The 15777-nt window shown below is 50.4% G+C and overlaps 1 protein-coding gene across 4 annotated transcripts in view; it reads left to right on the top strand.

Annotated features, from left to right (window-relative positions):
• HLTF (helicase like transcription factor) overlaps positions 1–15777 on the top strand; it is a 274018-nt gene that overhangs the window by 43107 nt on the left and 215134 nt on the right. The window lies entirely within an intron of this gene.

Genomic DNA, 15777 nt, shown 5'->3' with positions numbered 1-15777 from the left:
TGATCACATAAGCAGCACCTGAGGTGCTGACCCCACTAGTGCCGAAGTGTACCTATACATTTATATGCTTGTATGCTATACATTGCACTGTACGGTCGCACTATTGATTTTTGGCTATATACCCTCCTGGATTGCTCAGAGGAGATAACAGCATGTTGTCCCCGAAAAGCAACGGTGCCAAAGCACAGGTTTACTATGCTGCCTGTACCGCATGTACGGCTATACTACCGGCAGGTTCCACAGACCCTCACTGTGTGCAATGCACGGCCCCTGTAGCACTTACTAAGCCGGAGCCTCTGCTAATGGTGGCCCAGGGAGACCCACCTGTTAACACTGTCCAGGTGACGGGGACGGAGTTGGCAGTTTTTGCTGATAGACTTTCTGAGACTATGGCTGGGATGCTCGAAACCTTGCAGTCCAGACCGGTATCTCAGACCATGGGCACTGTTGACTCTTGCACCCTGGTCCCCCCCGTTGGACCGACAATGTGCTCCCGGGGTGTCTCATAGGTCCCAGGGTGAAGGCTCTGACACGGACCGCAGTCCCAGACCTCCTAAGCGAGCTCGCTGGGAGCTTCCCTGGACATCATCACATTGTTCAGGGTCTCAGCAACTCTCTGTATGATGAAGCGGAGGTAGCTGATCAGGATTCTGATCCTGAGGCCGCTCTCAACCTGGATACACCTGATGGTGACGCCATAGTGAATGATCTTATAGCGTCCAATAATCAAAGGTTGGATATTTCTCCCTCAGCCCCAACGGCTGAGGAGTCAGCTTTTCAGCAGGAGAGATTCCGTTTCAGGTACCCCAAGCGTACATTGAGTACGTTTCTGGATCACTCTGACTTCAGAGAGGCAGTCCAGAAACACCGAGCTTGTCCATAAGCGTTTTTCCAAGCGCCTTAAGGATACACGTTACCCTTCCCCTCTGACGTTGTCAAGGGCTGGGCTCAGTGTCCCAAGGGGATCCCCCAATCACCAGACTGGCGGCTAGATCCATAGCTGCAGTGGAAGATGGGGCTTCACTCAAAGATGCCACTGACAGACAGATGGAGCTGCGGTTGAAATCCATCTATGAAGCTATCGGCGCGTCTTTTGCTTCAGCATTCGCAGCCGTATGGGCACTCCAAGCGATCTCAGCGGGTCAAGCGCAAATTGACGCAGTCACACGTACGTCTGCGCCGCAAGTGGCGTCTTTAACCTCTCAGACGTCGGCATTTGCGTCCTACGCCATTAATGCTGTCCTGGACTCTGCGAGCCGGACGGCGGTTGCGTCCGCCACTTCGGTGGCAATTCGCAGGGCCTTGTGGCTGCGGGAATGGAAGGCAGATTCTGCTTCCAAAAAGTGCTTGTCCAGTTTGCCATTTTCTGGCGACCGCTTGTTTAGTGAGCGATTGGATGAAATCATCAAACAATCCAAGGGAAAGGACACATCCTTACCCCAGGCTAAACCGAACATACCCCAACAGAGGAGGGGACAGTCGAGGTTTCGGTTCTTTCGGGGCGCGGGCAGGTCCCAATTCTCCTCGTCCAAAAGACCTCAGAAGGATCAGAGGAACTCCGATTCATGACGGTCTAAGACACGTCCTAAAAAGACCGCCGGAGGTACCGCTACCAAGGCGGCTTCCTCATGACTTTCGGCCTCCTCATGCCGCATCCTCGGTCGGTGGCAGGCTCTCCCGCTTTTGCGACTCCTGGCTGCCACAGGTAAAAGACCGTTGGGTGAGAGACATTTTGTCTCACGGTTACAGGATAGAGTTCAGCTCTCGTCCTCCGATTAGATTCTTCGGAACATCCCCGCCTCCCGAGAGAGCCGATGCTCTCATGCAGGCGGCGGGCACTCTGAAGGCAGAAGGAGTGGTGGTTCCGGTTCCTTTTCAGCAACCGGGTCACGGTTTTTACTCCAACTTGTTTGTGGTTCCAAAGAAGGACGAGTCTTTCCGTCCGGTCCTGGACCTAAAACTGCTCAACAAACACGTAAAAAAAAACAAAAAAAACAGGCGGTTCCGGATGGAATCCCTCCGCTCCGTCATCGCCTCAATGTCCCAAGGGGATTTCCTGGCATCGATCGATATCAAAGATGCTTATCTCCACGTGCAGATTGCACCAGAGCATCAGCGCTTCCTGCGTTTCGCCATAGGGGACGAACACCTTCAGTTCGTGGCACTGCCTTTCGACCTGGCGACAGCCCCAGGGGTTTTCACCAAGGTCATGGCAACGGTAGTAGCGGTCCTCCACTCTCAGGGACACTCGGTGATCCCTTACTTAGGCGATCTGTTTGTCAAGGCACCCTCTCAGGAGGCATGCCAACACAGCCTCAACGCTACTCTGGAGACTCTCCAGTGTTTCGGGTGGATCATCAATTTTCCAAAGTCAAATCTGACACCGGCCCAATCGCTGACATATCGTGGCATGGAGTTTCATACCCTCTCAGCGATGGTGATGCTTCCGCTGAACAAACAGCGGTCACTGCAGACAGGGTTGCAATCTCTCCTTCAAGGTCAGTCACACACCCTGAAGCGCCTCATGCACTTCCTGGGGAAGATGGTGGCAGCAATGGAGGCAGTCCCTTTCGCGCAGTTTCACCTGCGTCCTCTTCAATGGGACATCCTACGCAAATAGGACAGGAAGTCGACGTCCCTCGACAGGAACGTCTCCCTCTCTCAGGCAGCCAAAGATTCCCTTCGGTGGGGGCTTCTTCCCACTTCATTGTCGAAGGGGAAATCCTTCCTACCCACATCCTGGGCGGGGGTCACGACGGACGCGAGTTCGTCAGGGTGGGGAGCAGTTTGTCTCCACCACAGGGCTCAGGGTACGGGGACTCAGCAAGAGTCCTCCCTTCAGATCAATGTTCTGGAGATCAGGGCAGTGTATCTTGCCCTAAAAGCTTTCCAGCAGTGGCTGGAAGGCAAGCAAGATCCGAATTCATTCGGACAACTCCACAGCGGTGGCTTACATCAACCACCAAGGCGGAACACGCAATCGGCAAGCCTTCCAGGAAGTCCGGCGGATTTTGATGTGGGTGGAAGCCACGGCCTCCACCATATCCGCAGTCCACATCCCGGGCGTAGAAAACGGGGAAGTAGTCTTTCTCAGTCGCCAGGGCATGGACGCATAGTTCAAGATTGGTCGCAGTTTTAACTTCCTTATGTGTTCCCACCCCTGGCACTGTTGCCCAGAGTGTTACGCAAGATCAGGTCAGATGCCGCCGCGCCATTCTCGTCGCTCCAGAATGGCCGAGGAGGTCGTGGTACCCGGATCTGTGGCATCTCACGGTGGGCCAACCGTGGGCACTACCAGACCGACCAGACTTGCTGTCCCAAGGGCCGTTTTTTCCATCTGAATTCTGCGGCCCTCAACCTGACTGTGTGGCCATTGAGTCCTGGATCCTAGCGTCCTCAGGGTTATCTCAAGAGGTCATTGCCACTATGAGACAGGCCAGGAAACCAACGTCTGCCAAGATCTACCACAGGGCGTGGAAGATATTCTTGTATTGGTGCTCTGATCAGGGAGTTTCTCCCTGGCCATTTGCCTTGCCCTCTTTTGTTTCCTTCCTTCAATCCGGATTGGAAAAAGGTTTGTCGCTCGGCTCCCTTAAGGGACAAGTCTCAGCGCTCTCTGTGTTCTTTCAGAAGCGCCTAGCCAGGCTTCCTCAGGTACGCACGTTCCTGCAGGGGGTTTGCCACATAGTCCCTCCTTACAGGCGGCCGTTAGAACCGTGGGATCTAAACAGGGTTCTGATGGCCCTTCAGAAGCCACCTTTCGAACCTTGAAGGATATCTCTCTTTCTCGCCTTTCGCAGAAAGGGGTCTTCCTAGTTGCAGTCACATCACTTCGGAGAGTGTCTGAGCTAGCAGCGCTATCATCCAAGGCTCCTTTCCTGGTGTTTTCACCAGGACAAGGTGGTACTGCGCCCGGTTCCGGAATTTTTTTCCGAAGGTGGTATCCACCTTTCATCTCAATCAGGATATCTCCTTACCTTCTTTTTGTCCTCATCCAGTTCATCAATGTGAAAGGGATTTGCATTTGTTAGATCTGGTGAGAGCTCTCAGAATCTACATTTCCCGTGCAGTGCCCCTGCGCCGCTCGGATGCACTCTTTGTCCTTGTCGCTGGGCAGCGTAAGGGATCACAGGCTTCCAAATCCACCCTGGCTCGGTGGATCAAGGAAACAATTCTCGAAGCCTACCGTTCTTCTGGTCTTCCGGTTCCCTCAGGGCTGAAGGCCCATTCTACCAGAGCCGTGGGTGCGTCCTGGGCTTTGCGGCACCAGGATACGGCTCAGCAGGTGTGCCAGGCGGCTACCTGGTCGAGCCTGCACACTTTCACCAAACACTATCAGGTGCATACCTATGCTTCGGCGGATGCCAGCCTAGGTAGACGAGTCCTTCAGGCGGCGGTTGCCCACCTGTAGGAAGGGGCCGTTTTACGGCTCTTTTACCGAGGTATTCTTTTACCCACCCAGGGACTGCTTTTGGACGTCCCAATTGTCTGGGTCTCCCAATGGAGCGACAAAGAAGAAGGGAATTTTGTTTACTTACCGTAAATTCCTTTTCTTCTAGCTCCAATTGGGAGACCCAGCACCCGCCCTGTTCCCTTCGGGCTGTTGTTTTTTCGTGTACACACGTTGTTCATGTTGAATGGTTTCAGTTCTCCGATAATTCTTCGGATTGAATTTACTTTAACCAGTTTATTAGCTTTCCTCCTTCTTGCTTTTGCACTAAAACTGAGGAGCCCGTGATGCACGGGGGATTGTATAGGCAGAAGGGGAGGGGCTTTACACTTTTAAGTGTAATACTTTGTGTGGCCTCCGGAGGCAGAAGCTATACACCCAATTGTCTGGGTCTCCCAATTGGAGCTAGAAGAAAAGGAATTTACGGTAAGTAAACAAAATTCCCTTCTTTACTGGAGGCACTGGGGGCTGCCATGCTGGATTTGCCGTGTGTGTAACGAGTGTTACTCACTCCTTTTATGGCAGCCCCTGTGCATAGAGAACAGGGGTCGGGATCCGACCCCATCAGTAACATTACAGTGGGCGTCTGCTGTGACCTGGACGTGCCCCCTAGGCTGTCCAGATCACAGCAGAGGGAGGAGATCAGCGCCATCATTGTGGAGCTCACAGCTATGCTGTTTGCTCCACTATACCACTGTCACCTGCCGGGATGTGTGAGTACGGGCCGCCTCCCCTCCCCCCGTTAGTCTCCGATGACACCCCCTCCCCCCGGCATTACCGTCTCTAATGACACCCCCCTCCCCCCGGCATTACCGTCTCTAATGACACCCCCCCTCCCTCCGCTCTACCCAGCCCCTGCTCTGCCCGTGTGTGTGTGTGTGTGTGTGTGTGTGTGTGTGTGTGTGTGTGTGTGTGTGTGTGTGTGTGTGTGTGTGTGTGTGTGTGTGTGTGTGTGTGTGTGTGTGTGTGTGTGTGTGTGTGTGTGTGTCAGTCACTTCATGTGAGTACCGCCGCTACTACTGTCTCCAAAAAACATCCCCCGCTCAAACCCCCTCCGCCCCCCCCCCCCTTTCGCCTGCCATCTGTCACCTGTCGGCCTGTGTGTGTACCAGTGATACTGTCTGCAGGGCTGTGTATCTATCTAATCCTCTCCTGTGTGATGCTGTCTGCTGAGCCGTGTATCTAATCCTATCCCGTGTGATGCTCCAGCTGTCCTTGGTGACACTTTAGACATTTCTGGTCACCAACAAAATGGCTCTGCACTTCATGTCCCTACATGTCATTCTCTGTTATCTGTTGTAAACACTCAGATTAGGAGGGGGAGCTGTGACCTCACACACAGAGCAGACTCTGCCAACTTTACTGCAGCTGCAATGTGAGCTTTTTCTACAGTGGGATTTCTGGAGGATTTCAGAAGCTGCTCCCCCTAGTGTTTGTTTAACAGTGGAAAATATCAAACTTTTTTTAAATTTTTTTTTTTTTAATTTCTTTATCGTTCCTTTGGGAGACCCAGACAATGGGTGTTTAGCTTCTGCCTCCGGAGGACACACAAAGTACTACACTCAAAAGTGTAGCTCCTCCCTCTGAGCTTATACACCCCCTGATGAGCTGACTCAGCCAGTTTATCGCTTTGTGTTCAGGAGGCATACATCCACACATGCATTCTCATATGATTTTTTCCTTTTGGAACGAGATTGAAGAGTGGGGTCCACATCTGGACCCCCGGCATGTCCCTTCTCACCCCACTGTGTCAGCGGTTTTGTAAGGTTGATTCCTAGGCTGGAGCCTTACATGCCGTGCTCCTTCACCATCCCTCCTGGGCTCTGGCTTGAAGTGGGAGCCAGCACGATCTCCATGCTTGGCAGGAGACCGGTCTCCATCCGCAGCCCTTCAGGACCCTGCTGGACCGGAGCACTCATCCCCAGGGACATGGCCCTGCGTCTCAGCAAGCTAAGTACCTGAGACGTTTAGTTTTCCGGGTCCCTGTACTTTATTGTTGTGGGAGAGTGTGCTGATTGTGTTTTCTGACATTTCCGGCGGGTTCTCTTGCTGTCGCCTGAGAACCGCGCCGATGGTGCCTGCGCGCCGGCCGCGCCGCTCAAATTTAGGCCCCGGCTTCGCCGGAGGCCTAGTTTCGGTTTCACTGACCTCGCCTGTCTCTCATGCAGAGGGACAGGCTCTGCTCCTCCCGGCGGCCGTTCTGTGCAGGGGAGGGACACTCCCCGCTGCTGTGTGTGTCCCCTCCCCTGTAGGTCTCTATGGCCCTCCAGTTCCCGCTCCTCAAGCAAGCCCCGCCCCCTCTGTTCGCTCCGGCGGCCATTTTTTTCAGCGTTCTCTCTGCATTGCAGCGCTGGTCTGCAGCATCTCTGCTGAGGTGCTGTGCTTGGGGGTCCGGGCTTCGGGATCTGGAGGGCACACAACACCTCTCCAGCGGTCTGGTAAGCCACAACCGGTCTCTGGTTGTGGACCTCTGTTTATACTCTCTGGGGTTCATTCTCTGGCAGAGCCTCCACTCCAGCAGCATGTCTCACACGAGGAGCAAGGCTCCAAAGCTTTATTCAGTATGCTCTGCATGTAAGCTCCTGCTGCCTGAACCGAGCATTTTCCCACATTGTGATGCCTGCTCTAACCTGGCGGTGCCTCAGCCTGGAGTCTCACACCCAGTGGTCTCTCAGGCTGCTCCTGCTCCTGTGCCTGAACCTCCGGCTTGGGTAGAAGCCTTTTCTAGGTCTATCTCCCAGTCTTTTGCTGACTCCATGGGACATCTGTCCGGTACTTTGCTGAACATGCATCAGCCCCCCTCACAGGGTGCCTCGGCTGCTATGGGTCTCTCAGGACCGGAGCACACAGAGGATTCCTCATTTGGTCCCAGACCCCGTCCTCCTAAGAGACGCAGGGTCCCCTCTCCTTCCTCGTCCCGCGGCTCTGATTCAGGAGCTGACTCGCAGGATGAGGAGGATGCCTTTACGGGGGGCTCGGAGGCTAATTCCATGTGCCCCATTGATCTGTCCAAAAGTGACTCAGATGTTAGTGATTTGATTGCTTCCATTAATTCTGTACTGGATCTCAATCCGCCAGTATCAGAGGAGCAACCCTCTCTAGCAGAAAAGCACCAGTTTACCTCGCCTAAGAGAGCAAAGAGTGTGTTCTTTAACCACTCCAGTTTTCAGGCCGCTGTGGCCAAGCCCAGGGCCTGTCCTGACAAACGCTTCCCAAAGCGTGGTTCTGATGACCGCTTTCCCTTTCCACCTGAGGTGGTCAAGGAGTGGGCTCAGTCCCCAAAGGTAGACCCCCCGGTGTCTAGGCTCTCAGCCCGGACCGTTGTGTCGGTAGCTGATGGCACCTCCCTTAAGGATTCCACTGACCGCCAGATTGACCTCCTGGCCAAATCCGTATATGAAGCGGCGGGGGCCTCGTTCTCCCCGACTTTTGCTGCAGTGTGGGCTCTCAAAGCCATCTCTGCTTCTCTAGAGGGGATGCATTCCCTCACCAGGGAATCTATGCCCGAAATGGTTACCTTAACTTCCCAAGCTTCAGTTTTTTCATCCTATGCCATGTCTGCCATGCTGGAGGCTTCTCACCGCACTGCGGTGGCTTCGGCTAATTCCCTCGCTATCCGCAGGATCTTGTGGCTTCGAGAGTGGAAGGCAGATGCTTCTTCAAAGAAGTACCTTGCTGGGCTCCCTTTTGCTGGGTCCCGCTTGTTCGGTGAACAGCTGGATGAAATCATTAAGGAAGCTACTGGCGGGAAGAGTACTTCCATGCCACAAACCAAGACCAGGAAACCTGTCCAGGGTAGGAATCAGTCGAGGTTTCGCTCCTTTCGTTCCTCCAACTGGTCGTCCTCTAAGCCCTCGGCCTCGTCCACTAACTCAGCCAAGGACCAGAAATCCAACTGGCGCCCAAAAGCGCATCCACAGAAGACCGCAGGAGGTGCTGCCGCTAAGGCAGCCTCCTCGTGACTATCTGTCAGCGCCAGCAACGTCCTTAGTCGGTGGCAGGCTCTCCCACTTTGGCGACGCGTGGTTTCAACACGTCTCCGATCAGTGGGTGAGAGATATCATCTCCCACGGCTACAGGATAGAATTCTCTTCCAGCCCGCCAAGCAGATTTTTTCTCTCAACTCCCTCCTGCTCCAAGGCCGCCACCTTCTCGCAGGCCGTGGCATCCTTGCAGGCAAATGGAGTAATTGTACCGGTGCCCGCCCGGGAACGGTTCAGAGGTTTCTACTCAAATCTCTTCCTAGTTCCAAAAAAGGACGGTTCCTTCCGGCCCTTCCTGGATCTCAAACTTCTCAACAAGCATGTTCAGGTGTGGCATTTTCGCATGGAGTCCCTGCGATCAGTCATTGCTTCAATGACCCAAGGGGATTTCCTGGCATCCATCGACATCAGAGATGCCTATCTGCATGTGCCAATTGCAGTTTCTCACCAGCGTTGGCTACGTTTTGCAATCGGAGAAGATCATTTCCAATTCGTGGCTCTCCCCTTCGGGTTGGCCACAGCCCCTCGGGTATTCACCAAGGTCATGGCAGCAGTGATTGCGGTCCTGCACCTACAGGGGTTGGCAGTGATTCCTTACCTGGACGATCTTCTAGTCAGGCTTCATCCAGCGCAGACTGTGAGCGGAGTGTCTCGCTCACTCTTGCCACTCTAGCCCAATTCGGGTGGCTGGTCAATCTGCCCAAATCTACTCTGACTCCGACCCAGAGTCTCACGTACCTGGGGATGCAGTTCGAGACTTTGCCGGCACTTGTGAAGTTGCCCTTAGTCAAACAGCAGTCCCTCCAACTGGCGGTGCGCTCTCTACTGAGGCCCCGCCGTTATTCCCTCAGGCGCCTGATGCAGGTGCTGGGTCAAATGGTGGCGTCAATGGAGGCTGTTCCCTTTGCCCATTTCCATCTGCGTCCCCTGCAGCTGGATATTGTCCGCTGTTGGGACAAGCGGCCTTCCTCCTTGCACAGGTTAGTGGCTCTGTCGCCACAGACCAGGAGCTCTCTTCAGTGGTGGCTTCGGCCCCTCTCCCTGTCCCAGGGGCGCTCCTTCCTGGCCACGTCCTGGGTGATCCTCACCACGGATGCCAGTCTATCCGACTGGGGAGCGGTATGTCTCCACCACAGAGCGCAGGGCACTTGGACTCCGTCCGAGTCAGCCCTCTCGATCAATGTGCTGGAAACCAGAGCTGTGCTTCTGGCTCTCCTGGCTTTTCACCACCTGTTGGCGGGCAGGCACATTCGAGTCCAGTCAGACAACGCGACAGCGGTTGCCTACATCAATCACCAAGGCGGGACACGCAGCCGCCTGGCAATGTTGGAGGTACAACGCATCCTTCAATGGGTGGAGGACTCCAAGTCCACCATATCCGCAGTCCAGATCCCAGGCGTGGAAAACTGGGAGGCAGATTATCTCAGCCGTCAAACCGTGGACAGTGGCGAGTGGTCCCTGCATCCGGCAGTGTTTCAGTCGATCTGCCGCAAATGGGGCACTCCGGACGTGGACCTAATGGCATCCCGTCACAACAACAAAGTTCCTGTTTACGTGGCTCGCTCCCACGATCCTCAGGCCTTCGCCGCGGACGCTCTGGTTCAAGACTGGTCCCAGTTTCGTCTGTCCTACGTGTTTCCCCCTCTAGCTCTCTTGCCCAGAGTCCTGCGCAAGATCAGAATGGAGGGCTGTCGAGTCATCCTCATTGCACCGGACTGGCCCAGGCGAGCTTGGTACCCAGACCTGCTCCATCTGTCCGTAGAGGTGCCGTGGCATCTCCCGGACCGTCCAGACCTTCTCTCACAAGGTCCGTTTTTCCGCCTGACTTCTGCGGCTCTCAAATTGACGGCGTGGCTCTTGAGTCCTGGATCTTGACGGCTTCTGGTATTCCTCCTGAAGTCATCTCCACTATGACTCGGGCCCGTAAGTCTTCCTCCGCCAAGATCTATCACAGGACTTGGAAGATTTTCCTGTCCTGGTGTCGCTCTTCCGGCCATCCTCCTTGGCCATTCTCCTTGCCGACCCTTCTGTCTTTTCTACAGTCCGGTCTGCAGCTAGGACTGTCCCTCAACTCTCTCAAGGGACAAGTCTCAGCTCTATCAGTGCTGTTCCAGCGGCGTCTCGCCCAGCTGGCTCAGGTCCGCACCTTCATGCAGGGCGCGTCTCACATCATTCCGCCTTACCGGCGTCCCTTGGATCCCTGGGACCTTAATTTGGTTCTCACGGTTTTGCAGAAACCCCCCTTTGAGCCTCTTAGGGAGGTTTCTTTGTATCGTCTTTCACAGAAAGTGGCCTTTCTGGTGGCCATAACTTCCCTCAGGAGAGTCTCCGATTTGGCTGCGCTCTCTTCGGAGTCACCTTTTTTGGTCTTTCATCAAGACAAGGTGGTTTTCCGTCCGACTCCGGACTTTCTTCCTAAGGTGGTCTCTCCCTTCCACCTTAACCAGGACATTACCTTACCTTCCATTTGTCCGGCTCCTGTTCATCGCTTTGAAAAAGCGCTGCATACTCTGGATCTGGTGCGCGCTCTCCGGATCTATCTGTCTCGCACCGCTGCTCTTACTCTTTTTGTGCTAACCACAGGTCGGCGCAAGGGCCTTTCCTCTTCTAAGCCGACCTTAGCCCGTTGGATTAGGTCGACCATTTCGGATGCCTACCAGTGTTCTCAAGTGCCTCCCCCCGCCGGGGATCAAGGCTCACTCGACCAGAGCTGTCGGTGCCTCTTGGGCTTTCAGGCACCAGGCTACGGCTCAACAAGTCTGTCAGGCTGCCACGTGGACTAGCCTGCATACCTTTTCAAAGCACTACCAAGTGCATGCTCATGCTTCGGCAGATGCGAGCTTGGGCAGACGCATCCTTCAGGCGGCTGTCGCCCAGTTGTGAAGTTAGGTTCTGCCTACTTCTTAGTTTTTTCTGTTTATTCCCACCCAGGGACAGCTTTGGAACGTCCCATGGTCTGGGTCTCCCAAAGGAACGATAAAGAAAAAGAGAATTTTGTTACTTACCGTAAATTATTTTTCTTATAGTTCCGTATTGGGAGACCCAGCTCCCTCCCTGTTGCCTGTTGGCAATTTCTTGTTCCGTGTGTTATCACCGGCTGTTGTCGTAGACAGAGTTTCCGGTTGTTCCGGTTTTTGCTCTGTTTTTTTCAGCTTTTGCACTAAACTGGCTGAGTCTGCTCATCAGGGGGTGTATAAGCTCAGAGGGAGGAGCTACACTTTTGAGTGTAGTACTTTGTGTGTCCTCCGGAGGCAGAAGCTAAACACCCATTGTCTGGGTCTCCCAATACAGAACTATAAGAAAAATAATTTACGGTAAGTAACAAAATTCTCTTTATTTTGCTCATTTAAAAACAATATTTAAACAAAACATTAAAACATTATTACTTTACATTTTTTTTTCAGTTATTGAATTTTTTTTTTTTTTTTGACGATACCTTCCCCTTAAAGAACATTCCCATTAAAGTTTTTATCATAATATATTTCAATCATTTTATGTAGCACTGTGTATTTAAAATTGCTTGATTTGCCTTTCTACCCAGTTAATTTATCTGTTTTCCATTAGGTCTATAACATCATGTACAGTGCATTGCGAAAGTATTCGGCCCCCTTGAAGTTTTCATCCTTTTCCCACATTTCAGGCTTCAAACATAAAGAAAAAATGTTTGTTATGGTGAAGAATCAACAACAAGTGGAACACAATTGTGAAGTGGAACATAATTTATTGCTTATTTTTAACTTTTTTAAAAAAAATAAATAACTGAAAAGCGGGGCGTGCAATATTATTTGCCCCCTTTAGGCTAGTTTCACACATCCGGCATTTCGCCGGATTGCTGGATTCGGCACACTCCAGTACAGTGTTAACACTGTACAATGGCATCGCGGCAACCTCCGGTCACATGACAGCATGTGACCGGAGGTGCTGCGATGCCATTGTACTGTATGACACTACTGGAGTGTGCCGGATCCAGCAATCCAACGAAATGCCGGATGTGTGAAACTAGCCTTACTTTCAGTGCAGAAAACTCACTCCTAAAGTTCATTAAGGATCTCTGAAATGACCCAATGTTGTTTTAAATGACTGATGATAATAAATATAATCCAATTATAATCTAGTCTCTGTATAAATGCACCTGCTCTGTGATAGTCTCATTGTTCTGTTTAAAGCGCAGATGGAATCATGAAGACCAAGGAACACAACAGGCAGGTCCGTGATACTGTTGTGGAGAAGTTTAATTCCGGATTTGGTTACAAAAAGATTTCCAAAACATTAAACATTCCAAGAAGCACTGTGCAAGCGATCATATTGAAATGGAAGGAGTATCCTACCACTGCAAATCTACCAAGACCCGGCCGTCCATCCAAACTTTCATCTCAAACAAGAAGACTGATCAGAGATGCAGCCAAGAGGCCCATGATCACTCTGGATGAATTGCAGAGATCTAAGCTGAGGTGGGAGAGTCTGTCCATAGGACAACAATCAGTCGTACACTGCACAAATCTGGCCTTTATGGAAAAGTGGCAAGGAGAAAGCCATTTCTGAAAGATATCCATAAAAAGTGTTGTTTAAAGTTTGCCACAAGCCACATGGGAGACACGCCAAACATGGAAGAAGGTTCTCCGGTCAGATGAAACCAAAATCTAACTATTTGGGCACAATTCCAAACGATATGTTTGGCATAAAAGCAACACAGCTCATCACCCTGAACACACCATCCCCACTGTCAAACATGGTGGTGGCAGCATCATGGTTTGGGCCTGATTTTCTTCAGCAGGGTCAGGGAAAATGGTTAAAATGGATGGAGCCAAATACAGAACCATTCTTGAAGAAAACCTGTTGGAGTCTGCAAAAGACCTGAGACTGGGACGGAGATTTGTCTTCCAACAAGACAATGATCCAAACAACATAAAGCAAAATCTACAATGGAATGTTTCACAAATAAACATATCCAGGTGTAAGAATGGCCAAGTCAAAGTCCAGACCTGAATCCAATCGAGAATCTGTGAACATCAGTTTTCAGCTCTTTCCACAAATGCTCTCCATCCAACCTCACTCAGCTCCAGTTGTTTGCAAAGGAAGAATGGGCAAGAATTTCAGTCTCATGATGTGCAAAACTGATAGAGACATACCCCAAGCGACTTGCAGCTGTAATCGCAGCAAAAGGTGGCGCTACAAAGTATTAACTTAAAGGAGATGAATAATATTGCAGGCCCCAATTTTCAGTTTATTATTTTTTAATAAAAGTTTAAAATAAGCAATAAATTCCGTTCAACTTCACAATTGTGTCCACTTGTTGTTGATTCTTCACCATAACATTAACATTTTTATCTTTTATGTTTTGAAGCCTGAAATGTGTAAAAGGTTGAAAAATTCAAGGGAGCCGAATACTTTCACAAGGCACTGTATTTAAAAACACAGATTAACTGAATCTTTCTAAGCTCTATGTAGAAACCGGAAGTGTTTTTGTTTTTTTTTTTTTTTTTTATTACATGAGTCTTAAAAGGGTGGTTCACCCATATTTGTTATTGTCTAGTTCAATATTATATTGAGAAACAATGTTTCTCTCAAATACCTTGTGTTGGCAATAGTGCCTGTGAGAGGCGCTATTGCAGACCGCTGTTCCCGCTCCAGTGACGTCACCGTCAAGTGCCGCACACGTCACATCAGTGCAGCTAGCTGCGTTCTTCCCGAATCACTGAGCTGTGGGCGGTGTTTCACTGCTCGTGTCAGCCCATCTGCTCCTTGCTCCCTCACAGCACAACGCTGCAAGGAAGAGACACGACGCTCTGTGCTGTGAGGGAGCAGGGAGCAGATGGGCTGTGACAGCGGTGAAACACCGCGCACAGCTCAGTGATTCGGGAAGAATGCAGCCGGCTTCACAGATGTGACGTGTGCGGCACTTGACTGTGACGTCACTGGAGTGGGAACAGCGGTCTGCAATAGTGCCTCTTACAGGCACTATTGCCAACACAAGGTATTTGAGAGAAACATTGTTTCTCAATATAATATCGAACTAGAGCATAACAAATATAGGTGAACCACCCTTTTCACTGCAAAAGTCCATGGTGGTTGTGTCAGCAGTTGAAGAGGGGAATGATTCATGCAGGGACAAGTGACTTCCTGTTTTTGCATAGAGCAGAGGAAATAGAAGAATTTAATGGGTAGAAAGGCGAAATGAGCAAATGTAAGTACACAGTGGCATGTAATATGATTGCAATATATTATGAGGATAAAAAGTTTGATTAGAGTGCTTCAAGTGGAGTTTTGCCTTATGTGGGTGTTGTCTACTACATTAAACAGTTAATTTGATCTGGGATATAGTTATGATATAGTTATAATGGATTAAGTTGGTATATATTAAGGTGGATTTTGTTGCCAGTGTAAAAGCTGCATTGAAGCTGTCAGGTTTTCTTCTTTCTGTTTAAAGGGGTCAAATTTAACAAAAATTCCAGCAGGGCTCCTGTACTGTAATGCACACTCTGTAAAATAGGTCTGTTGATAGTAACTACAAAATAGCCAAGTATTCCTCAAGCAGTGGCTCAGGAGCCGCCTATGGCAATTTCAGGCCTCCAGCATGAGATGCTATTTTGCTGAACCCCACTTGCTCACATTACATTGTATATCTTGTAATGTCCCATTGTACAAATCCACAATATGACCTGGATGATCTGCAAGGAAGAATGGCAGAGGATCCCCAAATCCAGGTGTGAAAGACTCATGGCTGTACTAGCTCAAAAGGGTGCTTCTACTCAATACTGAGCAAAGGGTCTGAATACTTATGACCATGTGATATTTCAGTTTTTCTTGTTTAATAAATTTGCAAAAATTTCTACATTTTTGTTTTTGTTTTTTTCTGTCAAGATGGGGTGCAGAGCGTATAGTAATGAGAAAAGATTTTTTTTTTGAGTTTATCAAATGGCTGCAATGAAACAGTGAAAAATGTAAACGGGTCTGAATACTTTCCGTACGCACTGTAGATCAGCTGAAAAATACAATGTATGTAGAAAGACTAGATGTGGAATGTAAGAGATGGCATAGTCTTTTTTTTTTTTTTTAAAATAAATGTAAACTTACTATATGGCATTATAGTAAAGAAGAATTGTGCAGACGGTTACCCAGTTTTTGTCATCCACATGGTAACATTTTGAAAAATTAAGTGGTACTCTAGGCAAGAGTGATAATTTCCTGATGCTCAAAATTCCTGATGTATGATAAAAACCTGTATGACTGTAGAAAATGTACCGTATTTTCTGGATTATAAAATGCACTCGCCCCACCCCCCTTTACCCTTCCAAAACTGGGGGTAAAGTGAGGGTACATTTTATAATCCTGATATGGCAGCAA

Source organism: Anomaloglossus baeobatrachus, chromosome 3 (genome assembly GCF_048569485.1).
Source record: "Anomaloglossus baeobatrachus isolate aAnoBae1 chromosome 3, aAnoBae1.hap1, whole genome shotgun sequence".
NCBI lineage: Eukaryota > Metazoa > Chordata > Amphibia > Anura > Aromobatidae > Anomaloglossus > Anomaloglossus baeobatrachus.
Note: the sequence above shows the minus strand (reverse complement) of the source record. Positions and strands in the feature narration are given on the sequence as shown.